Genomic DNA, 12977 nt, shown 5'->3' with positions numbered 1-12977 from the left:
TCTTTTTTTATTATAAACCCATTTGAAACTTTATCGTTTGGATATTATAATGGATGTATGGTTAATACTGCAGTACTGGGAATGGTTGAAAGAAGGTAACATGCATCATGTTTCATCTTAATGTTGGTATACTGTACTTGAGAGTTAGGGTAATGTTCATTAGCCATTTCATCTCATGAAAGTTGGGAGTAATGTTTAATAAAAATGAAAATAGATACAGTATAAACAAACAATTGGGTTGTTGTGTACTTTCCAAAAGGAATACCACTGGTTTGATCATTATGCAAAATAACAAAACAATGGCTGTTTTGCAAACTGCTTGGTTATCATACCATAACACTTATTTGAACCATGTATATATGATGAACAACGCAGGACCCACTCAAAATAAAATCTTGTGCATGTCTAGTATACAACTCACAGTGTATATCAAGTCTTGGAAAGAACTTTTGTCATTTTACAAGATTTTCAGTTTCAAGGATATGCAATATATGACACTATCAATGTATTCATCAGGACATTGTTACAAGTTCCAGTAACATGCATAGGAAATTTCATCTCTCACGCTAAGTCTTGGTACTGTATAACATATTACTGCCAATGCATATATGAATATCACAAGGTGAATAAGTAACTGTACTATGAGAACACAAACCTTTGTCTTTGTGTGGATATACTCGTGACAAGTTTGGGTTTGTCATTGAAGCCTGATTACAAAGTTGGTAATTAGCAACAAGTGACTGCTGGCATGCATTTTCTCAGTTGCACTGCATGTCTGCTGCTGCTGGACTCATTTTTTTTATCAACTTTTACTGCAGAATTTGATGACTTTGGCACTCCTTTTTTATCTTGGTCGTGGTTGTTGAGCAAATGATGATGGCCGGTTTTCTTGGTGGGCAGTATGAGCAGCCTACTAGGTGTTCAATGCAATGCAGTTAGTAAGAGCTTTTAAGTCATTCATGAACATACATTCTCTTTCAGCTTGTTTGGTTTGCATGGGTCAGGATTGCATACTGTCTCAGAATGATGGTGTGTTTCTTGGTTTCAAGTTCAGTGGAAGAGGAATCGACCCATGAAGATGCTATTAGTACCCCTTGAGGGCAACAGCCTCTATTTTCTTTGGCCCACCTTCAAGGTTCCTGCTTTTGTTGTTGCATCTTTGCAAGACCTTTCATTCCTTTTAATGTACCTCCATTCATATTCCTTCTTCCATCTTCCCTCTAGGGGTATTGTGCCATCCGTGCACCTCATGCAATACACAAGGCATTACTTGTTCCTTGCAGCGTCCCTGTAACCTTTAGCTGCAATCCCTTTCATTCCTTTTATTGTACCCCGGTTCATATTCTTTTTCTTCCATCTTACTTTCCAGCACTTTCTAACAACTGTTTCGTAGTGCAACTGCACTAAGAAACCTTTTACTCAATTTCGTTTTCGGGCCAAAGTGGCATCATAGTCCCAGCACTTTGCCCTTGGCCTAGATATTGTATTCTGTTCCATTCTTTCTTCCATCTTCCTTTCCAACTTTCCAAATTGTTTCACAGTGCAACTATGGGGTTTTCCTTCTGTTACATCAGTAAAAACTTTTTACTCAATTACTCTTTGGCCAGAATTTATATTCCTTTCTGATCCATCCCAGCTCATGCTAAGGAGAAATAATGCAGGGTTGAATAGTGACCGACCTACTTGTTCCTGAGGTGGAACAGAACAATGGATGTTCCTGTTATGGCCATCAACCTGCTCCTGCTACACCAAGAACTTTATTTCTTTTGCTTTAGATCCATGTACTTAATATCTATTTCCTAGATCTGTATCTTGCTGTCCAACCACTCTCCCTAATTTCTATCTTAAATACTGCAAAAGCTTGGCTTTATTACCTAAATTTCATAATCTATTAACCATCCTGAGGTACCTTGTCAAATGTGAGTTGCTGAAGAGAAAATGACCTCTCGGGTTCATGGGGGTTTATCCTTCAAAGCCTTTCTGGAGCGTTTGATTACAACTAAGAACTCTATTCCTACGTCTGTCTGTAAACACCTCTGTTACAGCAGTAGCCTTTCCAACTGAGACACCTTTCAGGATAGATCTGTTAAATTCCTTAATAACATTCTTGGCAGGCATAGGAGAGAAGTTTGTAAGAGGTCAAGAACTACAGGCACTCATTGTCCATCTCCTCACCTTGTCTCTGGACCAGAGGAAGCATTGGAAGGCTAAAAAGTCCTCTCACTGACTGCTTTCTACCAGAAAATTGACTCCCCTGATAGTTTGTGAGAACAGGTGCTTGTGACTGATCCTTGTTAACAGACTTTCTGTCTTCATGGGGCAGGAGAACCAAGCTTGACTATGAAAGGAAAAGTGATGAAATAGGTAAACACTCAAATCTTTAAAATTAGAGAACTTCTACTCAATATTTGTTAGTTTATCGAGGACTTTCTAATTCTGAAGTGATGAATACTTTTGTGAAGTTGCTTTCATACATATATCCAGGGAGAGGAATGCAGTCAGACACGAGCTTTTCAAGTCTAATGAAGTGGTTTGGCTTTGTCCTTATGGTTCCGATAGATTTCCTTCTGGAGTAATACAGTGGCTGCAGTAGCTGGTTGCTGTAGAGGGTTAGTGCTGTCAGTGCTCCTCGTGTGGTGCACTGCATTCGATACTTGAGGTTCCCTTTGGTTCCTAGCTGCAACCCCTTTCATTCCTTTCATTATACCTCCGTTCATGTTCTCTCTCCCACACTTTCCTTCCTCCTAGCAATTGCTTCAACATTATATTCAGCGCTGTATGACCTCATAGGTCCCAGCACTTGGCCTTTGACCTAAATTTTATATTCCAATTTAAGTGCAGTTGGTGCACTGAGTCGTAAGACATGAGGCGGCGTTTCCTTTATTTTGCTTTGGGTAAAAATTGCCTTGAATTATTTCTGCTTAGGATGAGTACCTACATTTGCTAAAGAACTTAGATTATCATATCTACCTTTTGTTTTCCAGTTGGAACAAAATCCCTTTATGTGTATGTGTGTCTGTGTTGGCATGATTCAATGGCCACAGAATTGTGTGGTGGACAAATTTGGTACTACTTTATCTAGAACATTACCAGCTACGAAGACACTTGATATTAAACAAAGTCGACCTTTGACATTAGTAGGCACAGCTTCACAAAAAACATTAATAATAAAGTTAAAGCAACTAAAAAATACAAAACAATCCAGCTGCTTACATGAGAAATGCTCAGAAGGGCGCTGCAATGACAAATTAGAGGTTACTTGGAAGGATGAATTTGGAGACGTACCCCTAACACTTGATATCACCTGTTAGGAAAAGCAACATACTAGAATAAATCAACAAAAACAAGTTTTCTATTATTCATCACAGAGAAGAGAAAGTGACGATTCTAAGGAATAACGACCTTGACAAAATGTGAACTAAAGAAGGAAAAAATTATTGAGTATGTAACGGCGTTTTAATACAAAGTTAAAGGAGAAAAAATGCTTTACAATTTATGAACAAAATGTCGAGTCAACCATCCCTCTCTTCGGAAATGACTATGGATACTGAATATGAATGAAAGTGAATGTTCTGAAGCAGCTGAGATAACTCGTTTGCGTAGTACATGCAGGGAGAGAAGGCTTGAAGGGGCAGAGAAGTATGGTGGCTAAGTGTTTATTCGCTTAAGCGATTTTGACATCCTGTTGTTGACCCTTTTCCGAATGTTTATGAAGAGGCCAGTGAGGAAGTTTTCTGCACAAGAGTTTCATTCACTATTCAGCAGCGCCATTTCAGATTTTTCTTTGGTTGGGGGGCGGGGGCAAAGGCTATGGCATGGGTAGGGTGGCGAGCCCTATCAACTGGGGATAGGGGGGCCGGTGTAAGGCCCCCCGAGAAATTTATGCGCATTTCGGAGCCATATAAGTGCCGTATTGAGTTAAAGCAGCAAACAGGTGTGCCACATCCACCCACATAACATTATTGTTGTTGTTATTTCAAAGGCTAGGGGGTAAAACAAGTCTTACGGGGTCCATCAGTGTCTTGGGGACAAGTGCCACCACCCCCATTGACGCCCTTGCATTCACTATTCAGCAATTAACGATTGATGAAGCAGAGACCTTTTGTAGACAAGAGTTCCCACCTGTTAGATATATATATATATATATTATATATATATATATATATATATATATATATATATATATATATATATATATATATATATATATATATATATATATATATATATATAATGCATTGTGGCTATTACAGTTACATACATATAGTGTGTGTGTACACAGGGTGGTGTACAAGTAATCCAACATCCCTCTCCAGCGAAGGCAAGATGAGAAAAAAGAAGATACAAGAAAGGATTTACTCTAAGAGAAGTAATAGGACTGTTCTGAGGGCCATTGGAAATGCCAGCGGAGAGAGACTTCTAAAGTTTAGTAGTGGAGGGGAAATATCAAGGATGCCTGCAGTCTACGTGAAGCACTGTTGATTTTGCAGGTGACAAGAAACTGCCCGAAATCATTTGATATGTAGTTCTTATGCCTGTTCCAGTGGTAAGTAACAGTTGATGAACCTTTCATGTTTAATAGTCAACATTTCCCCTAATGCAAAATGGAGTGGTGGGTAGCCTTATAAAATTTTTGTCATACTCTAGATTTTTTTTTACCATTGCTTGAATATTGTCTTCCTACATGGTTGTCGGCATTTTCCAGGGATCTTTATCTTCTAGACAAAATCGTGCTTTAATGTTTCCCACAAAGGCAGTTACGATTTATATCGTATCGAAAGACATCCTGCTAGAATATCTTACAAAAGGCTGATTTCAACATGGAACAACTTCTGCTATTACCTCAAAATAATGGTCGTGTCTCCTGAATTGGTGCTCGTCATTTGTTTGGCAGGGAATCGGCCAAGGTCTAGAGATTATAGTCTATACTCTCTAGACCTTGAAATCGGCGACCGCATTCAGCTGAGGAGCCCGAGAGAGTAGTTTTCAAACCCTCTCGAACTTGGTGATCTCGGAGAGGGGCCAGTGCCGTCAGTACACCCCCCGTTGTCCGCTGCAGGCATTATATACTAAAGGTTGCTCTCTGCGTCCCTTCGGGACCCACTTTTTAGCTTGTTGCTTTGCTTCTATTCACACTTCCTTTCTTCTATCTTGCTGGCCAACGACTCCAGTTCCCTTTTAATTTATTTGAAGCGCTGAATGGCTGAAAGTGCTCCAGGACTTGTCGGTAGCCAGATTTTCATAAATCATCATTATCATCGACCCAGGTGATTGTCATAATTTCCTAATTCTGTATCTCAGGAGGTTTAGTCTGCTGTTTGTTTTATTTAAAAATATACTTAACTTTCCTCTGTTCTTTTTACTTGACGATATTCTGTTCAGCTGACCTTCAAATAACTATTAACGAAAGTATAATAATATATTGTCCATTTTAATGATTGAATATGTAATAAAGACAGTTGTGAATTGCTCAAATGTAATGTTTTGGGGTTTTATAAGTCCTAACAACAAAATTATTTGGTGAAATCTTCCTGCAGTAAATTACATTAGAGTATTAGTAGCAACATTAATATTAATCGAAGACTTTTTTTTTATTTTTCTCTTTTTCCTTTAAACAGTAGTCTTAAATGCGTCATATGGGTGCACAAATATTATTACAGTACTGCAGCGAAAACGCGAGTCTCAGTAATGTGATAAAATCAGTTACTATAAAGCATCATCGTCAACAAAAAGTCATTGTGATTGCGTAATAATGACACCTATGAACGGAGCGCATTGTAATCTTGATAAATAAATCAGGATTGAGTTTTAACCTCTGGGATATGGATATAGCACGGTTAAGTTGTGTTTAAGGAATATTAAAAACATTCAATATGTGAACTGCGGCAGATAGAAAATTTTGCCAGGAGTAATTTCTGTGCCAACCTCCCTAATTGTGTCACCCGGTGCGATCGCCTTCCTCACCCCACCCCATTTGTGACGACCCCAGTTATCAGACAGGTAAATGGCATTTTAATTGACCTGTTCCACTGGAAGTATGAACATTTTAAGTAACTGACAACCATGGTGTTTCAGTTTCCCTTGGTAACCAGCTACTCGACCATTAACAGCCAGGTGAGGATTTACATTGAGGCTAATGAGGCTGCAGCCTCAGGCCCCGGGTACTGAGGGGGCCCCCGACGAGGCGATGATTAGAAAATAAATCAATAAAATAAATGGTAATAGTACATTCACGAGACTTGTTTTTCTGTTGCTCAACTTTGTAATGGAATTACCTCTTTTTTAATACAGTATGATACAGCATAATAGATCAATGGCTTCAATGTAAATTAAACGCAGAACCTGCCGAAACATGACACTAACTACTACTGTTCATATCGAAACATGTACTAAAACAAAATATGATAAATGTGTACGTGTCTGTTAAAAAGGCCCCTGACCTGAAGTAGCCTCGGGCCCCAAGTACTGCTAGTCCGCGCCTGTTAACAGCTTACGAATGATTAGTAAAATGCAATTGTGATTACCTGTCCGTAAGCTCTTTCCACATACTTGGCTTAATTTAATTGAAAATTTTTTGACAGTTGTTACTAGACCGCTTTTGCTGCGATATTCAATGAACTCGTCAATTTTCACCTCAGAAACATTTTGTTAGGCACAAAGAATTACAAAATAAAACGTGCTGTGAGTCAATGGTGACCTCACATGTACAGAGGAACCATTTTCCGTTTTCCTTTGGGCAGCTGCCGCCAACGTATCACAGAGTATCCGCTCACCTCTTAACCAACCTCTTCAACGTCGCATGTGGGTGGTGGGGCAACGAGGGACAACGTTACCAAGAATATAGGTTCATCATTTTTACCAGCTTTGCCAAACTACCCGTAAATGTGGCTCTGCACCTGCGGTAAAACATCTGCTTAAACGAACCTGCATTAGAGTTGTAGTACGTGACTGCATTTTGCTCGTAACGCGCCAATTCAGAGTAAACAATGTTCCGTTGGTAACCCTGTTACTGCCTTTCAGTCAGAGACGGTGTTTATACTTATTTTCTCAATTCAAAGCAGGGGTAAAGTGCCCTAGGTGTCTCTAGTATCTGTGGCGGTTGTTCCCCGTGTTTTGATATCTGGCGAGGGAGCTCTTTAATGTGTGCCAGCTGATTTTATGCAAATATTGTTAGCTGGCTTGAACGCCGCTGTTTTTCTCATCTCTCCTGAACTACGGGCGAGACCTGCCTGTGTATGATGACAACTTCGGGAAATGTAGCTGAAAATGTTTCGTGTGCCCTATTTTGGACTGTGAAACCTTAAGCTGAATTAAAACCAAAATAAATGTATTTTTCGTTGCAACTTCACCTTGATTCCTATATTTAGAGCTCAGCATTTTTGCTGTATGACATTTTTCCACTGCTCCGTGACCCCCGAAGATGAATGGGAAGACCTATTGAAGAGCTTTGTATCACTTCGTTGTGTGATTTGTCCTTGGGAAACCGACACCAACGGTTGAAAAAAGTTAAACATTGGAAGATAAGTAAGTCTAAGGAATGAAAATTGTGAAGAAAGGAAGAAAGAAAATCTGATAGAAAGACTGGACCCATTTGATGCGACCTTGCCGCCCACGCCTTATACAAAATCCGGGAGTGTTAGGGTCATATGAATATGTGCTCAGTGGTTGTAAACACAGACGTCGTCAACATGTAGAGGTAAGTGAAATACACAGAATTTTGCCGTATGTATTTCATGACTTTTTTCCTGAGATACAATATGATCTTGTTTAAGAAAATGCTTTTGCTTTACGAGCGCGGTAGCGTTTGGTAAATAAAGAAAATACAAGGCGATAAAACGATAAAATCCGTTCACTGCTTATTTAACGTGTGACTAAGCGAAAAGTAAAGCATGTAGTCTCTCACTGTAACGCAAGCAGTTTTTAATGAGCTTGTTAAGATTCATTAGTCTATTTTCTCAGCAACGGTGTGGTGTTTCTCATGCACAAATCTTTTTGATACCCCGATTAGTCTACATCAAAAAATTTTATTTGTCGAAACGTACATTGTTTGCTGTTATATTTGATTGAGGATATTAGACTACACATAACTTTAAAACTATAAGGAAATGACTCTTTATTACCTATGTACATTTGACAAGAAACAAGATGTAAACGGACATTTTCGCTCAAAAACGAGGCCATACGTATATATATATATATATATATATATATATATATATATATATATAATATATATATATATATATATATATATATATATATATATATATATATATATATGTGTGTGTGTGTGTGTGTATAAAATTATATGTATATATATATATATATATATATATATATATATATATATATATATATATATATATATTCATACTTTCAAATATTAAACCCCATCAATCCCATTAATACAGCAATCACTTTACCTTGAAACTAAATTTCATTCAAAAGGAATTATGAGTGGTGGTCCTACCCTGAACATGTTTCAAACTAATGCCTTTTCGGTTAAAAGTTGGTTGACGGTAATTTATCTACTCGGCTAACAAAGTGAAATAATTTTGATTTCGACATCAGGTACAGACCCTGAATTCAACATGAATATGTACATCCGAGTCGACATCTTACGGAACAATCTGGTGGGCAAGTCACTGTTGCCCTGCTCCCAACCCAAATTAAATAGTTCAACTCCAATTCAAGGTTGGGGAACTTATTTATATTAATGAGTTATTTGTTTGGTTTGTATTAATAAGTTATTTGTTTGGTTTATATATAATATATATATATATATATATATATATATATATATATATATATATATATATATATCTTTAGTCTTCAATAAAAACCGTCTTTGTGAAAGATATGCTCTCGTCTGTAGGCGTGTGCAGTTGCTGAAGCTGTGGGCAATGTATATACACGAGACTCATCCATGATTCAGCATTTAAAGTACTAATGTTCCACTGAATGTAGTGTTAGCATATATATATATATATATATATATATATATATATATATATATATATGTGTGTGTGTGTGTGTGTGTGTGTGTGTGTGTGTGTGTGTGTGTGTGTGTGTGTGTGTGTGTGTAACAGTAAGTGCAGTATAAAGCACAGAGAGAGAGAGAGAGAACCTTACCTTACCTTACAGAATTCAGGTTTTCATTTGATGTCTACCAGAGAGTTGCTAACGCATCTTCCGGTATATTTTGCATCTTCCAGTCTTGGATGGTCTAGCCTTAGATATTTTCGAGCTTGATTTATTGTCAAATGATGAATGTAACAGTAATGCTGGTGCGTGGTGGATTAAGTTCTGGTTTTCTGGTTAGAACCTCTGCTTGCTCTTTTTTACATGATATTAACTGGGAAGCGTTCTCTTCTCCTTTCAAGACTATATAAATTTAAATTGTAGTTTTCATAAAGGTCACTGACAGAGAGAGAGAGAGAGAGAGAGAGAGAGAGAGAGAGAGAGAGAGAGAGAGAGAGAGAGAGAGAGAGAGAGGAGGGGGAAGGATAATATTTACTATAGGATAGTTACATACATAAAGCAGTCGACTGAGTTATTTTAGTTTTAAAATATTTAGTGATTACCGGACATTTTTAAGTGCAGTGGAAGTGAGCATGTTGCTTTTTGTTGCTTTCAGGAGTCCCTTTTAAACTTTGTTTTTGATCCTTTTTAATTAACTCGTATCCTTGGATCAACATCTCTTATTAATTGTTGGATAGCTCAACGAGACTTTTCCTTTTTTTCTTTTTCATCTGCACCATATATCAACCCACAAAGTGCTTCGTTCAACTGAGACCACCGAGATTTAGATTTCACTGACTTGGGTTCAACAGCTTAAAAATCAAGTCTCTTTTCGTAACGTATTTTGTTCACATCCTGTATATTGGCCTCCATCTGTTTTTGAACTGGGGTTGTCTTTCAGTTTTTATAATAATTTTCTTTAATCTCTTGCCCAGTTCTTTCTGTCCTTTTATCAACTCGGCTGTTATATTTTTTTTTACTTTCGTATTTTACTCGATCGGGCCTTTTTCTCCTTTCCAACCGATTTTTTGTCTCCTCCAAAAGTTTTAATTTCGTTTATACTTTCATGTATTGTATTCGTCCTCTGAAAATCTAAGTCCAGACATCAGCTCGCTGTATAATCAAGAACCTTCCAGTGTCCTCTTCTCCACACGCACGTTTTGTACTATTGTCTTGGGACAGCTCTTCATCTATAATTCCATCTCCTCTTCATAGGATACTCTAAAACCCCAGTCTAATGAAATTCAATTGTTTACCGACCTTTCTCCTCTCAAATCTTTTCCCACCACTTAGTGATTAAGATCATTCAGCCATTTTTCTTCAAATGACTCCCTTAGCTTGGCATTTTCTTTGTCTTAAGGATACTCGCGATTCGATTCTTGCAAGTGGGTCGTGGTAGCTCAGCGGGATCGCCGGCAAGCACTCCTGGAGTTAAAGTCCAAACATTACTCAGGCCGTGATAGATTTCCCTGTCACCCGACCTTACAGTTCTTGTGAGAGGGACGTGTGTGGGTCGCACAGGTCTACCTGCAAAGACATCATCAGCCATTGGCTTGCTTCCCCAGGTCGCACCAGAGTGGGAAGGGAGGTGGCTGGGTCTAATCTTTGGTGTATGTGTGTCCCATGTCTGCTGTCCATTAACGGCCTCGTTGGCCAAGTCCTTCTCCAAACGCACCTTCATTTCGTGGTCTGTAGCCTCGCCCTTTGCATGAAATGCTCCTGATGATTAAAGTCAGAATTATTGTTACGGGACAGGGGAAAGAATGTAGACAGGAGGCATTGGAAACATTGCTATTCAGTTAATGTGTTGGCCCTTTGGACTCGTGATTTTTTGGAAAACTCAGTTTTTTTAAGGTACGAAAATCCGATCAACGGGTAATCCGATGACTTCATCTAATTCAAAGAAAAAATAAAAAAAAAAGACGTAGCAAATAGGATATTAAAAAAAAAGAGGAGGTTACAAGACTCAGGAAAAACAGAGAAGGGGACAGTTACCGGCCTGACCAAATGCGAATGCCGTTCCAGGTAGATCCGTAGATCCAGGTACAGCCTTGTTCTGTCATAGCCAATTGCATTTCCTTCCATACACTCATCTAAATCAGTATCACTGCTACCAGGCCAGATGTTTCTTAAGGTTGGCTTGTCATTAAAGCTTTCGCGCCATTGACGTTGGGCTTTGTATATATTTTTCCAAAGCAAGAATAGGCTTTAAATAAACGTTATCTGCCAAAATATTTATTATTTAAAAAAAAATAAAAAAATCTCTGTCCACGATACTAACTGACTGTTTATATAAGTTGTTGCGTGGTTAACTTTTCCTATATATTAATGGAGCAGTAAATGAAAGAACAGTTATGGGCAATTTGTGGTAATGATATATTTGAACTGAGGAAGCTAAAAAATTCTTTGTATTTATGCATGCTCGTAGCTTATTAATGACTACATTAGACCCTCCTAAAAATGACATTCATTCTGATCTAGAATATGGTTACAAATATTTCGATCACTGAAAAAAAATTCACGAGATTGTTTTCAAGTTCCATTATTGTCTGTTCTTCACCCTGTGATTCTCTCTCTCTCTCTCGTTACATATATTTGTCTGAGACCAATATAACTGCAGCACAACAATCGACATGAAGACTGGCCATTTCATAAGCACATTATTGTTCATGTGATCTCCCAGAGCAACAAAAAAGCTTCTTCAAGCCAACATTTGCCTGTGGGGGAAAAAAAATCCAATAAAAAGGAAGTCTGTATGGTCCTGTTCAGCTGATAGAAAAAACATCGTTCTTCCGAAACCGGCCGCATTTAGCAGTTTCGCAGACGGGCATCGCACGCATGTATAGCAAATCAGCCGGATAAAGAAGGCCATTGTCATGTTGTGATAGGACTGTTTGGCCAAGGCTCCCCCGTCCCTATTACGAGTCCCGTTTTCTTTTTTTCCTTCGTGCTTCTTCTTTTCTTGTTATGAACTTTTTCTTTCACATCAGTTTTTTTCTGCTTTGATATCAAGTTCTTCTTACATATCAGTTTCTTCGCCTAGTTTTGTTCTTTCATATCGGCATCTTATATGATAGATTATCTTCTTCGATATGAGCGTCTTCTTTTGGCTGTTGCTTATCCGTTTTATCATTTATATATTTTATTAAGCTTCTTCCTCCCTTTTACATTAATTTCTACTTGGTTTCTAAGTTAAGTTAAGTATACCTTAGTTTAACCAGACCACTGAGCTGATTAACAGCTCTCCTAGGGCTGGCCCGAAGGATTAGACTTATTTTACGTGGCTAAGAACCAAATGGTTACCTAGCAACGGGACCTACAGCTTATTGTGGAATCCGAACCACATTATAGCGAGAAATGAATTTCTATAACCAGAAATAAATTCCTCTAGTTCTTTATTGGCCTGCCGGAGACTCGAACTCGGGCCTAGCAGAGTGCTAGCCGAGAATACCGACTCTTCCAACGAGGAACTATCTTAGTTTCTAAGGAATATAGACAGGTAATTTAAGCGACAGCGAGGAGTAAAAGAAGGCAAGTAATAAAAGTCCAGGGAGAAGATGAACCACAGCTTTTCACATGACAGCAAATGCAGAGAGGAAAGTTAATGAACAAATGGATCTCGGAATAATATGCAGTGGATATTGCACAACATGTAGATTGCTTCATGAAACATTAATCTAATGATAATAATTTAATCTTAATTAAGACCTTGTGCAAAACGAATTGCCGTCTGCCTCCCTGCAAGGTGGGTGTTGCCTCCTGTCAAAAAACAAACGTGGGTGGTTTAGTGATTATTCGTAACCTGGTGTTGTGTCTTGAACGTGTCATGAACACATCATTCTTCCACGAGCGATGGACGCCATAAACGGTTCGTGACACTCGAATCTATCCTCATCTTTTACAGTTTATGCTGCCAAGATTTTCTTTGACCTCAAGGCTCCTTTCCTTTTCATTCC

This window comes from Macrobrachium rosenbergii, chromosome 6, assembly GCF_040412425.1.
Source record: "Macrobrachium rosenbergii isolate ZJJX-2024 chromosome 6, ASM4041242v1, whole genome shotgun sequence".
NCBI classification, from domain to species: domain Eukaryota; kingdom Metazoa; phylum Arthropoda; class Malacostraca; order Decapoda; family Palaemonidae; genus Macrobrachium; species Macrobrachium rosenbergii.
This window is presented reverse-complemented; position numbering follows the sequence as displayed.